Source organism: Cupressus sempervirens, chromosome 8 (assembly GCF_028749045.1).
Source record: "Cupressus sempervirens isolate cs-2001-9-10 chromosome 8, ASM2874904v1, whole genome shotgun sequence".
NCBI classification, from domain to species: Eukaryota; Viridiplantae; Streptophyta; class Pinopsida; order Cupressales; family Cupressaceae; genus Cupressus; species Cupressus sempervirens.
Genome location: NC_143125.1, coordinates 454,369,319 through 454,387,504, shown reverse-complemented (window position 1 = coordinate 454,387,504; position 18,186 = coordinate 454,369,319). Strand labels below are relative to the sequence as shown.

General features: G+C 36.7%; 1 pseudogene; it reads right to left on the bottom strand.

Moving 5' to 3' along the window:
• Positions 1-13,709: 13,709 nt before the first annotated feature.
• Positions 13,710-16,047, bottom strand: LOC149543184 (receptor kinase-like protein Xa21; annotated as a pseudogene).
• Between the last annotated feature and the right edge of the window lie 2,139 nt (positions 16,048-18,186).

Sequence of the window (18,186 nt, the reverse complement as noted above, 5' to 3'; positions counted from 1 at the left end):
AAATGCGAGCCACAGTCAGCGGTCACTGCAGTACACTAGAAGTAAAGCATTGTAAAGATACAAGGTAATAGTGAGTGCCAGACAGTCCTCGAGAGAAAGTTTTGGTGAGGGTGCGGTTTAATCTACTGATGGAGTATAGTGTATGTAGTTAGTAGATATTAAATTCTGACAGTTAGTGGATTTGTTTAAATACTTACCAAAAAAAAAAATTATAGGTATTTAAGATTTATATGATTTAAATTATATGCCATGCAAATTGATTGAAAAGTTAAATTTGTCGTGTTCAAATAATTTGATTTATTATGTTTAATTTGATGTCATTGATAAATGATATTTACTAAAAATATATTATATTTATTATTTGTCATTGTAAAGTTGAGATAAAGATTAGCTTAAGATTGGTGTTTGAAGTTGATTGGTTCGGGGTTAGAATTACGCCTCAGGGTTAGATTCACCGGATATAAATCATCTTGAAAAAAAATGGCTCTTTCCAAATTCAAATACTAACATCATAAGAAATTTAGAACACAATACCAACTCTCTTGTTACAAGATGACTGATTTAATTTCATTCTATATATTGTATACTATAGATTTAGTGTGCTTATACTATTTTGGACATCTTCACAAAAATGCACACTGATGTGATATCAATTTGATCATTTGAATTTAAAATTTAGTTTTAAAGTAGGAGAATTGAAAAGTAAATTACTATAAAAATTGAGAGTAATGTGGAATATCAACATAGAAGTGTGTAGTTAAGTGAGCATGTACATATATTGTATACTATAGATTTAGTGTGCTTATACTATTTTGGACATCTTCACACAAATGCATACTAATATGGTATCATTTTGACCATTTGAATTTAAAATTTAGTTTTAAAGTAGGAGAACTAAAAAGTAAATTACTATAAAAATTGACAGTAATGTGGAATATCAACATAGAATTTTGAGAAGTACATAGTTAAAGTGAGCATGTATTGGATCCTCTTTCCTATAGGGTATAACATTCGAAACAAGAAAATTCTTTTTCATGACTTCTAAAATCTATTTTATTTTATTTTGGAAATGTATGTACTTTATATAATTATAATTTTGAAAAATATTGAAAAGCAAAAGGCTTTTATACCTATAAGTTATTCAAATAAATATCTCTCACAATGTATTTTTCCAAAATATGAAAGATAAGTTAAGCCTTCAAAACAAATTTATCTCTATGAACATGTACATTACAATAGTTTGTGTCTCTCCAGAAATCTCATCTAGAACAACACAAACTATTTCTACACTAGCAATGAACTTCATGTTAGCATGAATGCTAATGGTACCACATTGCGGGAGTATCCTAAGCATTGGAGAGTATTGATATGTTGCATTCATGAAAGTGTTTGTCATTGATGTCAATATAACACTAAGTCTGAGAAGACTAGCAAAGTAATAGACTGAGATCTTAGTTGTACGGACATTTTTATGATTGTCTTGTAAGGTGTGTTCATGAACATGTTCTATACTATGTCCTAATGTTAAGGTTCAATGCGCAGAGTTTAAGTCAAAGATGTACATAAGATATACTTGATTTACAGAGAGCAGTGTAGAGACAGAGTGCTTAGGAAGCAATTTCTGATGTTTGTATTATATCTTCTATCTGAGATATAATCCGGTGATGCACGGTCAACTAGTGACAAAATATAGTCTGAGGATGATGTCAACATATGCACAAGACTTGAAGTCACACGTGTAATATTTTGTATAGACTTTTTGGGCTGTCGTTTTGCATAATGCTTAATGGTAGGAATCCTTTTGAACTCCTCTTTTGAAAAGCTAATCTAGGATCAACTCTTGACCTACTGGAATCTGTTGGATTGAAGATAAATTTGTATGTTCACAAGGAGGCCTTTGCTGGTTCAACTAATTTCAGATAAGATGTTTGATCTACTATTTTGAAAAGTAACCATAAAAGAGATATATTTTTGGTATTTTTTGTTTTATGAAGAATGCAATTTATCAATGCAACAATATGAATTCCTATCTTAACCAAGTGTTAGCAAAGCAAATAAAAAAGATAAGGTAATGAGAAATTAAAGCAAATAACTTGAAAGTGAAATTTCTAACTGACATTAACCATGGTAACAAAACGTCTACAAGTTAAAATGCTGAAAAGATCAGGTAGGAAACCAAAGAAAATAGGAGCAATGCTTCCTCCATTCCACTAATGCAATCGTCAATGGGAACTCAATAATAACCAAAAGATGTTTCACTTCTCATTGAATCACAAGGCCACGGAAAGTGCGCTCATGCAAGAGAAGAATCTATGAAAGAACAATAGGTGATCTTTTCTCCAACTTAGTACATCAGTGGAATTTGTTAACACAAGGCAAACACCATAACTAAAAGGTTGCACAATCAAATCAACACAACAAAATCCTTGGCTCCATTATTATTCATGAACATGCATTCACAAAAATAACACACTATGACAAGAATAACTACACTCAGAATGAGAGAACTAATAGCATATAAATTATTGCATCAAAATAATGGCTTAGAGTATATATTACTTCCATGTATTTATAAGAAACCATCTTCTCTTTTGTGTTGAGAATGAGAACTCTTAAAATGCAAACACATGCTAAAAAGAAATAAAACAAATCTAATTATACACAATAATTATACACAAACTATCTCTCTAAATGGTGCTAAGTAGGTCTCTACCCTTGTTTATATCAATTAATGGGTGCATGATGCTTTACTTCACTCAAATAGTAAAAGGAGATAAGAAGAAGGAAGTTGCAAGAGGATCTGAGAGTCACTAGAAGCTCTAAAAATGGAAGCTTGAACTTCTCTGAATGTTTCTAGGAGTTGAATTGTCGTAAAAATGTGTTTCTAGTGCATGTAATGCTCTTAAAATAGCAACTGATAGTTAACTATCGGTGCACTATTACTTCTTCAAAATTATCGGCACACCTCTGTGAAAAGTGCACCTACACACCTTGATGATAGGTTCCAAAAATCCAAAAGTTTCCCCAAGTGTCAAAATTGAATTTCCAGCATCTAAGTTTTCTTCCCCTTTATCCCAAAATGATGTCTAGATATTTGCTCTTCAATTTCTCTATGATCTTTGTTACTTTGGTAGATTATGAAAAATCCAAAGTTTTAGTGTAAATAATTAATTATTATTACACTTTACTTAAATTTACTTAGGTTAATGCATTATTTTATTATTTATTAGTTAGACACCTAGGAGTATGCATACTCATATGAGTTCTCTTGTTGACAACACAGGAGTTAGCAACTCTAATTTAGCACATGGTGTCTACAACACAAGAGTTTGCATAATTATCTGAGTTGCCATGTAGACAACACAGTTGTTCACACTCTAATTAAGCACATGGGGGCTACAACATCTTTTAACATAACACACCTATGTAGTCTTATCCTCTCATCATTGCATTGACTTTTGTGCTCAATGGAGGATAATCCACTCTTGGTGGACATGTGCTTAGTTGTGAGTCTTATCATTTCACTAACACCTAGTCAGTTTAGATGCCTTTATATACAGGCTCTCCTACTGTGTATGTACAACAATTCATTTTTATTATTGTTATTTTGATCATACTTTATTGGTCCATACTCCTACTCCAAATAGGAATTTGATAAGAAATCATTGGGTAGATCAGATAATAGGGAGTAAGGAAAAAAAGGTAATGACAAGAAGTAGAATTAATGAAGAACTATGTCTGATATCTCAAGTAGAACCAAGAAGCACAAATGAAGCAATCAACGATCATTATTGGGAAGAAGCAATGAAGGAAGAACTCTAGCAGATAATTAAAAATAACACATGGGAGTTAGTCCCTAGACCAAAGGAAAAAAATGTGATTTGAACTAAATGGGTATTCAGAAATAAAATGAATGAATAGGGAGAAGTAATAAGAAACAAGGCAAGACTTGTATGCAAAGATTACTCTTAGCAATAAGGAATTGATTATGAAGAGACATATGCACCTATAGCAAGAATGGAAGCAGTTAGAATGTTTATGCAGCAAATAAGAATTTTAAGGTATATTAGATGGATGTTAAGTTAGCATTCTTAAATGGAGAACTTGAAGAAGAAGTTTACATTGAATGACTAGAGGGTTTTCCTTTAACAAAAGAAAAAGGATATGGTTTGTAGACTAAAGAAAGAATTGTATGGATTAAAACAAGCACCAAGGACTTGGTATGCAAGGTTGGACAAATACTTAGCAAAGCTTGGATTTGCTAAAGGAACAATAGATGGTAACTTGTACTTGAGAAAAATAGAAGATGGTTTGCTAATAATCATTGTATTTGTTGATGACATCATTTTTGGTGGAAATGATGAAGCCAGTAACAAATTCTTAGAAGACATGAAGAATGAGTTTGAAATGAGCATTATAAGTTAAATTAAATTTTTCTTAGGATTGCAAATTGTATAGAACAAAGAAGGTATCTTTATTTCTCAAACCAAGCATTTAAAAGATTTACTGAAAAGATTTGGTTTAGAAAATTGTAAACCTATTGGAACTCCTATGGTAATTGGTCATAAATTATCAAGTAAAGATGACACACCTACTATTGAACAAAAGAAGTATAGATCTATGATTGGTGGATTACAATATCTGACTCATAGCAGACTAGATATAGCTAATGTAGTTGGAATTGTGACAAGATTTTAAGCTGATCCTAAAGAATATCAGTATGCAGCAATAAAAAGAATATTCAGATATTTGAAAGAAGTATTAGATTATGGTATTTGGTATTATAGAAACAGTGACTTTACTCTTTGCACCTATACAAATGCTGATTGGGCAGGAGACAGGGATGACGATAAAAGCACTAGCAGAGGAGCATTTTTCCTTGGATGAAGATTAGTTTCCTAGCTTAGCAAGAAGCAAGATTGTACCTCACAAAATATTGCAGAGGTAGAATATGTTGCAGTAACAAACAACTATAATTAAGTCATATGGATGAAGCAGATGATGAAGGATATTGGAATCACATTCACATAACCTGTAATCATTTACTATGATAACATAAGTATAGTCAACATGTCTATGAATCCTATTTTGCATTCTAAAACTAAGCACATAGCAATAAAGTATCATGTGGTGAAAGAGAAAGTTGCAAAGAAAGAAATCATATTAGAGTACATGAACACTAAGGAACAAATTGTAGACATTTTCACAAAGGCTTTACCAAAAGACACATTTGAGTACGTGAGAGGTATGCTTGGGGTTATGCTCCTACCTAGCTCAGAGTAGAAGATGCAAAAGTACATTAGTCCAAGGTACACAACACCATTGTTAGACTGGATTGAATGTTGATGCTTCCTCAATGGGGGAGTATTTGTGATGAACAAAGTTAGTTAAGGACTCTTGGTAATAGGTAATTGGTATACAATAGTATCTTTAGATACTTGTAGCATTTATAAAAGAATTGTAAAGAAATAGACATGCTTGTGGTCATGCTAATAGGTTGTTATATGTTCAATTTTTGTACTACCTTTGACATTGATGTCAATGAGGGAGAGAGAGTGATATGAAAAACATTAGAAAAGGAGTCAGAAAAGGAGAGAGAGTGATATGAAAACATTAGAGAGATCTTGCACTATGGGGGAGTTGTGTTGAAGGATTTACATGAAGCAAGATTTGATTGATGAAGAAAAATCATTGGTATTCTTGGAACTAGATGTTTTTCATCTATGTTGCCATCAATGCCAAAGGGGGAGATTGTTAGCATGAATGTTGATGCTATGGGGGAGCAATGCAGAATAGTGTTATGACTGTGTTTGTCATTGATGACAACATAGTAAGACTGACAAAGCAACAGACTGAGATTTATGTATTGAGAAAATCACATTGTGTATCTTCCCATGTGTAGTTAATAGCATATACTAAATCATGTATTTGACATGTGGTCAAGTGCGCAGAACTTGAATCAACAACATACAAAAGATATTAATGATTTGCACAGAACTAGAGGGAAACAGAGCATTGGGAAAATAGTCTTTGTTGTATGATTAATATAACACATTGTGTTTGGAATGAAGGATTGCATAGTTAAATAGAGGAAGTACACTGACAATTGATGATGTCAGCAAGTGTGCAGGTATGGAAGTCGCATGTGTGGAAGTTTGGAAAAACTATGAGCCAACAACATTAATTAAATATGTATTTCATTAAATCAAATATGGAGCTGACTCAAATTAATGTTAAGTGTATGGAGTTGACTCAAAAGATTAATAATTGAGTATGGTATAAAGAAAAGATGTTTTCCAAGTTCTATAGACTATCATTGTGATCAAGAAGCAGAGAAGACTTGCGAATTGTGAAGTAGAAGATTAGAGTAATTTGCTAATGCATGTAAGTGACCTTAAGGGATACTAATGAGTTTTAGATCTATTTGCATGATCTAAAGGTGAAGAAGTTTGACGTACTAGACAGAGGAAGATAAAAGAGATTGTTTCACATCTATTATTCTGAATGAATAGTACCAAGATCAATTGGATAGTGGGTTCATTGATTTGATCCTAAAGCTATTTGGACATTGAGTTTGACTGCCTTCTATGACTCCTAACAGGGTTGGAATCTCCTAATAGGGATTCAAAGTCTCTTGTACTAAGTGTTGTAATAGACTCTTAACTGGATCCATCCTCTAACTAGGTATATTCATATTAGTACATTATTTTGTGGGCATCATTCCCATTGGGGTTTTCCCTCTGATCAAGGGTTTCCCTAGTCAACATATCTTGTGTCTTTGTTTGTGCACATTTCTTTATGATTTTCTTTTACTTTGGTTGATAAAGTAAGAATTGTTTAAAATGAATATATAATTAATTAACCGCCACCCCCCCCCCCCCCCCCCCCCCCCAAGTTATATTGGTGAACTATTCCTTCTAACATAAAGTGGGAATAAAAGTAAGATACAAACTGATATGATAAAGCCTTAGAATCATAGGGGAAAGAATTAAAAAGCCTTAATGTTTATAACTTTATAGTCAGTCGTTACTTTTGGAAACCATGGTGAGGTGGATTGTAGAAAGGGGATCTTGTATCGTATCTAAAGTGCAATTTGAAGAAATGAACAAGGTGTTGAAGAAACCATTTAGTGGTTTTATCGGGTTTACAAGCAATGCACATTGAAATTGCAACCCAGGGAATGAGATAAGGGAAAACATAGAAAATGAAATAAGGATCAATGCATACATATTTTACAAACTTTGCATCAAAGGATATATGTACATTGTCCTAGATAGGTATTTTTTAAATTTCAGTTTCAAAAGAATAATTATTCTCTCTTGGATATATATATATAACAATCTGTTAGGAACCTGTGTGTTCCTTCTGTTTATTTTGTCAGAGTAGTGTTGTTGGACGCATATGCTTTGTAAGTCGTCCCGTGAGTATATTTTATTATCCCACATGCATAGGTAGTATTACTTTTCTAGATCGTACTCAGTATATAAGAATAGGTTGAGGCCCTTGATGGGCACGGACGAATTTATTGTATTGAGCTTGCTCAAAGGAGGTTACCCCCTCGAAGTGGCCTGCGATCAGTAGATTCATTCTGAGTTCTGCTATCACTTTGTATTCTGTTATTTCGAGCATTCTCACAATATTGCTATAAGGAGGTTCTTCACATCTGGTATCAGAGCACTCTCTTGGGCTCGCTGGGTGGAAATTACATCAAATTTTTTTTTCTGTCGTGGCCTTCAGGTTCCTCTCACTTCTAATATCTCTTGTTATTGCAATAACTCTTTTCAGTTGTTCTGTCTGTGAGTGAATTTTTCTAAGTCGACTGTTCAAAAAAAACAAAAAAAAAAGAGTAAAAATTTTTCTGTTTTTTAGTCGTAGCTTCCTTGTTTGCTTTCTGTTTCTGCTCATACTTTCGCAGAACGTCTGCAATATCATTTCGCATACTTCCTTCCTTGGCGACCCAACCCCAAATTTTACATATCAAAGCCCTAAATCCCTCATTTATCTAATTTTAGGGTTTGCCCTATCTTTTTCACCTCTCATCCAATCGCCACCAAACTGAGCCACAAGATTCAATTCCTCATTTTGCTCCCTTATCCCTCTTGGATTGTTCGCCTCATTTCGCCTCCCTACCCTTGAAACCCTCATTTTTCAGTTTCCCTTGTCCCTAGATAGTCTCCCACCACCTGTCGAACACCCATTTCCTATCTGAGTTTTACCCAAATCCAAGTTTGCCGTAACTAAAAAAGTTTTTGTTTCTCATCTTCTACCCATTCCAAAAAAAAAAAAAAAAAAAAACCTTGCTTTATGGTTGTTACGCGTACAGGAGCAAAAATCATGGAAGAAGAAATGGCATCCCTCAAAACCAAACTTCAAGATCTGGATGACAAAATTCTGGGTCTTAACTTTCAGCAGTCAGCCATGAGCCGAAACCATTCAGGAGATACTGGGTCCTCTTCTGGCAATTTCCGTGGACCAAAGCTTGATTTTCCACGCTTCGATGGTTCTGATCCGACTGGATGGATCTATAGGGCAGAGCAGTATTTCAGCTTGCATAATACTTTGGATAACCACAAAGTCCCCCTTGCATCTTTTCATTTGGAACATGAAGCTCTTCAATGGTTCCGTTGGTACATCAAGGCTAATGTAGGCCCAACATGGAGAGAATTGTGCACCCTCATTTTGGAGCGCTTTGGCCCTAGTTCCTTTGATGATTTCACAGGAGCACTTACTAAACTGCGTCAAACAGGCACTGTAAGAGAATACCAGACAGAGTTTGAAAAATTAGCTAATCACACAGAGGGCTTGTCTGATGAATTCTTCCGTAGTTGTTTTGTCAGTGGTCTGAAGGATGCACTTCGCTCCGAAGTCAAAATGTTTCGACCTACTACAATGATGGAAGCCCTTGGGTTGGCTAAGTTAGCGGAAGACAAGATTAGTGCTCTACAACGCTCCAGATCTAATTTTGTTCCATTCAGAAATACAGGTTCTCACAACCCTCCAGTCATACCAGCTCCCAGAACTACTCCGATCAAGCACTTGTCTGAAACAGAGATGCGAGTCAGGCGAGACAAAGGGCTTTGTTATAATTGTGATGAGAAATGGTCTCAGGGCCATAGATGTGTTCAGCAAAAGCTCTATCTCTTGGATGTGGATTCTCCACCGGAACTGGAAGAATATGTAGATGCTCAGGAAACAGTGGATGATGCGGTTGAGCCTCACCAGCCTGAACCTCCTTCACCAGAAGCTCCACCAGAGATATCTGTCCATGCTTTGGCAGGAGTCACTACTCCACAAACCATGCGGGTCCAGGGTTTCTTCAAGAAGATCCCTCTTACTATACTCATTGATTCTGGTAGCACTCATAACTTCATTGATCCACGAATAGCCAAACAGGTTGATTGCTTTATCCATCCCTGCTCTAGCTTTGAAGTCATGATTGCCAATGGGGGCACTTTACCTTGTAAAGGGAAATGTCGCAATGTGCGTCTCTCTATTGGAGATTATAACATGCGCTCTGACATGTTTGCCTTACCCTTAGGTGGCTGTGATGTGGTTTTGGGTGCCCAATGGTTACGCACTCTTGGCCCCATTCTCTGGGATTTTGCTGAACTTTGGATGCAGTTTTCAGCCGAGGGGCACCAACACACTTTGAAAGGCTTACAACCAGGGTCTCTCAGCATCATCAGTTCACACCGTATGGAAAAACTTTTTAAGAAGAATTCACATGGTGTCATCGCTCAGCTCCATTCCATTCAGATGCAGCCATCAACAGTCTCTAGCACTCCTGCCGATCTCCAACACATTTTGGACAAGTATTCTGGTGTATTTGCTGAACCTGTGGGATTACCTCCTTCTCGTCCAGAGGACCACCGTATTCAGCTCCTTCCTGGCAGTGTTCCGCCCAACATCAGGCCCTACCGCTACCCATTTCATCAGAAGACCGAAATCGAGATACTTGTCCGTGACTTACTGAAGCAAGGTATTATTCGCCCTAGTACCAGTTCCTTTTCTTCTCCAGTTCTGCTTGTTCGCAAAAAAGATGGGTCATGGCGACTCTGCATTGATTTCCGAGCACTTAATCATCTCACTATAAAGGACAAGTTCCCCATTCCAGTTGTTGATGAACTTCTTGATGAACTTCATGGGGCTCATTTTTTCTCCAAGTTAGATCTTCGTTCTGGGTATCATCAAATTCGGGTTAATGAGGAGGATATACCTAAAACTGCCTTCCGCACACATGATGGTCACTATGAATTTTTAGTCATGCCCTTTGGCCTCACGAATGCTCCTTCAACATTTCAGGCAGTGATGAATAACATATTTCGACCATACCTCCGGAAATTCATTCTGGTCTTCTTTGATGATATCCTCATATATAGCAAAACTTGGGCTGAGCATCTCCATCATCTGGAGCTTGTCTTGCAACTTCTCTCTGATCATCAACTCTGTGCAAAACTATCTAAGTGGAGTATCTCGGGCATATTGTTGCACACCATGGAGTGCGGGTGGATCCTACAAAAATAGATGCCATGAAAACTTGGCCGCATCCTAAAACTCTCAAGAGCCTTCGGGGTTTTTTGGGGTTGACTGGCTACTACCGCAAGTTTGTCAAAGATTACGAGAAAATTGCAGCACCATTGACAGCTCTGTTAAAAAAGGATGCCTTCTCCTGGACCCCTGTTGCTGAGACTGCATTTGAACAACTGAAACAGGCTATGTGCAGTACACCTGTTCTCGCGATGCCAGATTTTTCCAAACCCTTCACTATTGAGAGTGATGCTTGCGGCAATGGATTGGGTGCTGTTCTCCTGCAAGATGACCATCCTATTGCGTTCACTAGCAAAGCCCTCTCTGGTAAGAATCTAGCCCTCTCTACTTATGAAAAAGAAATGATGGCTATTTTGCATGCTGTACAGAAGTGGCGGCCATACCTCTTAGGGAGTCATTTTTGCATCAGAACCGATCACCAAAGTCTGAAATACTTCTTGGAACAACGGGTATCCTCTCCTACACAACAGAAATGGGTCAGCAAACTCATGGGGTATGATTATGAGATCACCTACAAGAAGGGTAAGGAGAATATTGTGGCAGATGCTCTTTCTCGCACATTTGATAATCAAGCTTCCCTTTCCGCTATTTCTATGCCCATTCCCAATTGGTTAATGTCTATTCAGCAGGGCTATGACAGTGACTCTTCTTTATCTCAAATCATTCACCAGCTAGCCAATAATCCTTCTGCTATACCACATTACTCTTGGGATGGTGCTTCTCTTCGATACAAGGGTCGGCTAGTGCTTCCTCAGAACCCAGCTCTACATCAGGCTATTTTTTATGAACTCCATGCTTCTCCTTCAGCAGGGCACTCAAGCTTCCTCAAAACTTATGAGCGAGCAAGGAGAAACTTCTTTTGGAAAGGGATGAAACAGACGATTCAACAGATGGTGGCTGAATGTGATACTTGCCAACGCCACAAGGGTGAAACGACCCTCCTTCCTGGCTTGCTCGAACCATTGCCCATCCCTACACGGATTTGGACTGATATTTCTATGGATTTCAATGAAGGGCTTCCTAAATCCGGTGGCAAGACAGTGATCTTGGTTGTGGTTGATCGTCTCTCGAAATATAGTCATTTTTGTGCCCTCAGCCACCCCTATACTGCCTCCTCTGTTGCACAAATCTTCATGGACCAGATATTTCGTCTTCATGGACTCCCTTCTTCCATTGTCTCTGATCGTGATGCAACTTTTACCAGTCATTTTTGGACTGAACTGTTTCAGAAAACTGGCACCAAACTGAAGATGAGTTCGGGCTATCACCCACAAACTGATGGTCAAACTGAAATTGTCAATAAATGCTTGGAAACTTATCTTCGTTGCTTCACTTCCGAACAGAAACATCAGTGGGCCAAGTGGCTCCCTTTAGCTGAATGGTGGTACAATACCTCTTACCACACTGCCTCTAAAATGACTCCATATGAAGCAGTCTATGGTCAGGCACCTCCAGTGCTCCTTCCCTACACTCCCAACAGCTCACCAGTCCAGGCAGTTGACATAGTTCTCCGCAGCAGGGATCAGATTCTTCGTACCTTACAGGATAATCTTCACATGGCCCGTAATCGGATGAAACAGCAAGCAGATCAACACCGTTCTGAGCGCTCATTTCAAGTTGGGGATATGGTTTTTCTTCATCTACAACCATACAAACAATCCTCCCTAAAGCTGAAAGGGCGTCATAAGCTGGCCCCAAAATTTTATGGGCCTTATAAGGTTCTGCAGAAGATTGGTTCAGTTGCTTATAAACTGGAACTTCCTCCTTCTTCCCGCATTCATCCAGTCTTTCATGTTTCTTGTCTAAAGAAAGTTCTGGGTACCACTGTCAGAGCACAAACTACTCTCCCTGAAATGGATACGGAAGGATCCATTATCCTGGAGCCGGTGGCAATCATTGACCAGCGCACTCGCCAGCTTCGCTCTCGCTCCATCTCTGAGGTCTTGATTCAGTGGCATGGCATGCAACCAGAGGATGCTACCTGGGAACCCCTTCTTCAGATTCAACAACAATTTCCACACCTTAAGCTTTGAGGACAAAGCTTTTTCTAAGGGAGAGGGGATGTTAGGAACCTGTGTGTTCCTTCTGTTTATTTTGTCAGAGTAGTGTTGTTGGACGCATATGCTTTGTAAGTCGTCCCGTGAGTATATTTTACTATCCCACATGCATAGGTAGTATTACTTTTCTAGATCGTACTCAGTATATAAGAATAGGTTGAGGCCCTTGATGGGCACGGACGAATTTATTGTATTGAGCTTGCTCAAAGGAGGTTACCCCCTCGAAGTGGCCTGCGATCAGTAGATTCATTCTGAGTTCTGCTATCACTTTGTATTCTGTTATTTCGAGCATTCTCACGATATTGCTATAAGGAGGTTTTTCACACAATCTGGCAAATAGTAATTGGAAAATTTCACATTATTATTAGTAGATTTTTATGTTAGACTCTATTTTCTTACAATTCGGAACATTAGATATAATATTAATTATTGTTATAACATAATGTTGTTCTAATACTGAATATTTAGGAACCGAAGGAAACATAACATTTAGAAAATATAATTTGAAAATCAAAGGAGAACAATTGTTAAACTTTTACAAAGTATTGCAAACATGACACTATATTATATAAGTTGTGTTTTCAGTATGTATTTATTGAAAATATCATTTTTTAAATTGAAAAAAGAAAAATTGAATTTAAATATAACTATAGTAGCTAAAACATGAACAAATATATCCAATAGCTAGAGTTAAAAGAGGTCATCAATACAATAATTGAAATAGTGATGTATATTGAGGCACCTAGTTAAGACAAAGATACACAAAATCAGTAGTTGAGACAAGAAGCTGAAAAAGGTAAAAATTCTTGAACAGTTGGAGAAGTATCAAACCAATAAAATGAAATAGTTCCATAAGAAATAGTAGCTTCATCCATTAAAAAAAAACATGAATATGAGCTTGGCATTTCCTAGCCATGAGAAAGTGTTAATTAACATCATACTTTTCCAACTACTTTAAAGAAAACACATCAATTGGATCTTCTTACAAGCTTGCAAAACTACAATTTAAGAAATGGATTTGGCATGAAACAATTATAATGCTAGTGCTGGAAGATTGAACTATTAAACATAAGGCAATATAACTAGTTTGAAAATTATAAACATCTAAAATAAACTACTTTGAGTGTCAGATGTAGTTGCTACTACGTAGTTGGTGCTCTCCAAGAGTTCTGATATTGGAGCTGTTAAATTGGAAGCAACCTCCCCACCCATCAAAGATGTCCTCAGCATCTCCAATCCATTTGCTACACCTCTCATGGAAGGTCTCTTTCTTGGTGTTTCAACACTACAAAGAAAACTAACTCTATTGTCTTCCACATTTTCATTTACATCTTTTAGTAGTTCACTATCAAAAATATCTACCAATCTCTCTGGACAAGCCAACCTCACCCACTTTTGTAGGTTTGTATCTCCCAAAAATATGTCATCACTTGGTCTCCTCCTTGCAATCATCTCCAATATCATAAATCCATAGCTATAAACATCTCCCTTGTAGAAACATTCCCACTGAATCCATACTGTGAAATCCAATTTATTCAATAAATTCATAAAATGATAATAAAGTAAATAATGATGCCAACATAAAGATAACTCAAAAAATGTTACCTAGAGAAAGATAGCTAATGGATCCCTTAAGCCAAAATGTTGTTGTACTCAGTAAATCCACAGAACCGGTAGTAGTTAAATGGGCTATACCAAAATCAGTGACAATAGTTGTCATGGTGGCATTCAAGAGCACATTGCTAGGTTTTAAATCACAATGCATAATTTGTAGAAGACAATCATGATATAAATATGCCATTGCATGGGCAACATCTATAGAAATTTTCAAACATTCTCTCAATCCAAATTTACAAAAGTCTTGATCATCCCTATCAGGGTGCAAATGCTTTTCTAGTATCTGTTAGGTGCAAACTAAAGAACTAAACCTTTTAAATTAGGGTAGAAAGATGCACTTATGATTATAATGAGGTTATGGTGCTTAATCCTCCCCAATAATTTTTACTCTCTCTTAAATCTCTTTAGAGCTTCTTCATTTTGAAAATTAAGAGTCTTGATGGCAATAATCTTACCATCCCTCAAGATACCTTTGTAGATAGATTTGAAGTTACCTACTCCAAGTAATATAGACTCATCAAATCCAAATATTGCAATGAAAATTTCCTAATAAGAAAAAATTGGGTTGCTGAGACTCTCAAAACTAAAGCTTGAGGGAAGGACTAGTTGGCCTAAAAATTTATATCTCCGTAGCATTACTAGAATGAAGAAGCATAACATAAATCCAATGAGCCCAGCAAGTAATATGGCTATTTTCTTAAGAAGAGAATGTTTTTGGTGGGTGTGAGTTGGGCATGGAAGTAATGAATAATTTTTGGGGCCACATAGGCTAGGGTTCGCCATAAGAAATGCTAAAATAGATCTATTTGCAAACAAGCCCGCTTCTAGAACCTACCCTGACAAATTATTGAAAGATAGATCAATATCTTGGATATTTTCTAATTTGGAGAGTGAATGTGATATTGGACCTACAAAGGAGTTGTGGGATAGATTGAGGTGTCCTAATGCTGAGCAATCTCCAAGTGAAACTAGAATGAGCCATGTGAGTTGATTCCCTAATATATATATGGCTTGAGCCATTACAATGCTACTCATTTCCTATGGCAATGGCCCTTGCAGAGAATTCAATGAAAGATCAAGGTAGAATTGCAAAGTTTTAAGGTTGGGAATGACTTCCCCTAGTATCCTTTCCCCTAGTTTATTATGAGATAAGTCAAGGTCCTCCAACTTCTGACATCCCTCCAAACTAACAAGGATTCCCTCTTGATAAATTGTTGTGATGTAGATAAAGAAATCTTAGCTGTTGGGAGTTAAAAAGAGAATCTCCTATTTTTCCAAATAATTGGTTTTGACTAAGATCTAATAGTCCCAAATGTTGCATTTGGCCTATCTCTCCTTGTATGCTTCCTTCTAATTGGTTCCCTTCCAAACACAATCATTCCAACTTATAGAACCTTCACTAAAATGATTTATGCTTAAAGCTAGCAAAGTTAAGTTTGTCAAATTGGAAATCTATTGTAGTATGTTGCTGCTTATCATGGTGTCTAATAAACTCAAGTGACAAATATTGGAAGATAGTTCCCCTATGGAAGTGGGCAATATACCAATGAAATGATAGTTCCAATTTCTAGTTTTTGCAAGTGGCAAAAATTTGTGAGAACAGTGATAAGGTCAATCTATTACTAATGTCACTAACAAGTTGACTGATGTATAGGTAAAGCCAGGTTAGACGGTTCAACTTACCCAGCTCCATTGGAACCATTCCTTTGAGATGGTTGTCTTCTAAGTAAAGTGTTTAGAGATGGGAACAATTTCCCAAGGAGTTTGGTATGATTCTGCTAAAATGATTTTCCACTATATTAAGATATTCTAGTGTAGTGAGCATGCCTAATTGATGAGCGATGGTGTCGAATAACTCATTATGCCCCAATTCTAGTTTAACTAGGGTAGAGAGATTTTTGAAAGAGGGTGGAATTGTCAGAAATTTAATGCAGTTGGTTGGTTGTCCCTAGAGCCAAATGCCCACCTATCTACCTGACCCTCATTAACTCAATAGGTGAGTTTAAATCCAAAAATGAGAGAGAAAATATTTTGCAGTAAGACAAAAGGAATGAATCTGATTCATTCGATAAAGAGACTCGAGAGTTAGAGCAAAGGAAAAGTGTCAAGCATAGAGCAGAGTTAGAATGATGATCAACAGATCAGATCATAGGATAGAAAAAAGGTTCACTTTCAGTGTTTGTAGTCCCATGTGTTAAATCTCTCTATCATTCTATAAGTTTATTTAGTTTTTCCCGTGAGGCCGTGATTGCCCTAGGCATTATTTGTATGCAGTCATTAGTGCTGTAAGTTTAAGTTTGAAGTTTTATTAATTTGAAGTTTTAGTGTTTTTTTGGTTGAATTTGAATGCTCCCATATTTTGTAATAGTTTAACCAAGTTGAATAGAAAGCAAGCAAGTAGGCATACGAATATTTGTTGTCCCCTTTCTATTCACTATTTCAATGCTTAGTATTTGAGAAGTTGATACTTGCAAGTTTTATTGTTATGGTCTCTTTGTTTTAATGGTGGAAATGTTCAGACAAGAATTCTATTAATAGATCACTCAGTTTGTGTAAGACGTGTTGTTTTCAACAAGTCCACCAAGTTTCTATCTGCAATGTTTACTAAGTTCACTTGGTCTTCTTTGTTGATTGAGCTCACTTGGCATCCTCTGTGTCAAACTCCACCTTGCTACAGTGACTAAGCTCACTCACCAAACTGTCGAGCTCACTTGGCATACTTTATGCCGAGTTGTCCTTTGTTGTCAAGCTCACTCGACTCCTTTGTGTGCCAAGTTCACTTGGCACCATCTCCCTATAACTCAACACCCTCTAGTGTCGAGCAAGATTGTCACTTGGCACCTTCTTGTGCTGAGTGAAATTTATAAGGTTGTGATATATTTTTCACATTGTACTAGAGCTTTGAGGCCCCACATCCATAGTGAATTAGGGCATTTTTTTTCTGGGTATATTTTACATGGTAGGAGATGTAGGAAAGATATGGTAGCAACCACCATCTTTTAATGGATAGAATTATGATATACGAGCAAAGAAGATGAAAACCATAATGGTAGCGAATGATTTGTGGGAGTCTGTAATCAATGGGTTCAATGATGTTACAGTCCCAACATTGTATGCTACCCCTACAAACCCATAGAAGACTCAGATGAAGGAGTCAAGGAAAAAGGATGACAAAGCATTAAGTCTGATTGAGACAACAATAATAGAGAAAATCTTTTCGAAGATTGTAGCAGCAAATTACTTAAAGGAAGTATGGGATATCCTTGAGATGAACTTCAAGGGGACTAATAAGGTCAGAGTAGTGAAGCTATAGATGATCATAAGGGAATTTGAGAACCTTCAAATGAAGGACAATGAACCTATTACAGAGTTCAACTCATGAATCTCCACTTTGATAAACCAACTCAAATCAAATGGAGAAGATTATGAAAAGCAGAGGATTGTGAAAAAGATATTGAGGAGTTTATCTTAGAAATATGACAACCTTGTGATGATTGTTGAGGAAGCAAAGGACCTCATCTCATTAACCATGGATGAGTTGATGGGAACTCTTCAAATTCATGAGTATCGGATTAACTAATCAGTAATAACTTCCTAAGAACAGTCTTTCGAGGCTCAAGACAATTCAAGAGGCATGGCAAGAGAAAGAAATGACTTTGGTAGAGGCTCAAGAGGAAGTAGAGTTCATGGGAGGAATGGTCAAAGGAATGCAAGTGGATAAAGCTTAGGATGAGCAAGCAACCAAGAGGGAGAAAGCACCTCTCAAAACAACTCTAGATGAGGTAAGAAGAATTACAACTCTAATAAGAGCACTGTACAATGCTACTACTGTCATAAGTATGGGCATTATGCTAATGAATGTTGGAAGAAGCAGGGTGATTAATCAAAGAAAAATGCAAATGTGACTGATGTGAACATAGGAAATGTAAATAATCCCACAGCCTTCATAATGTGCAACATTGGT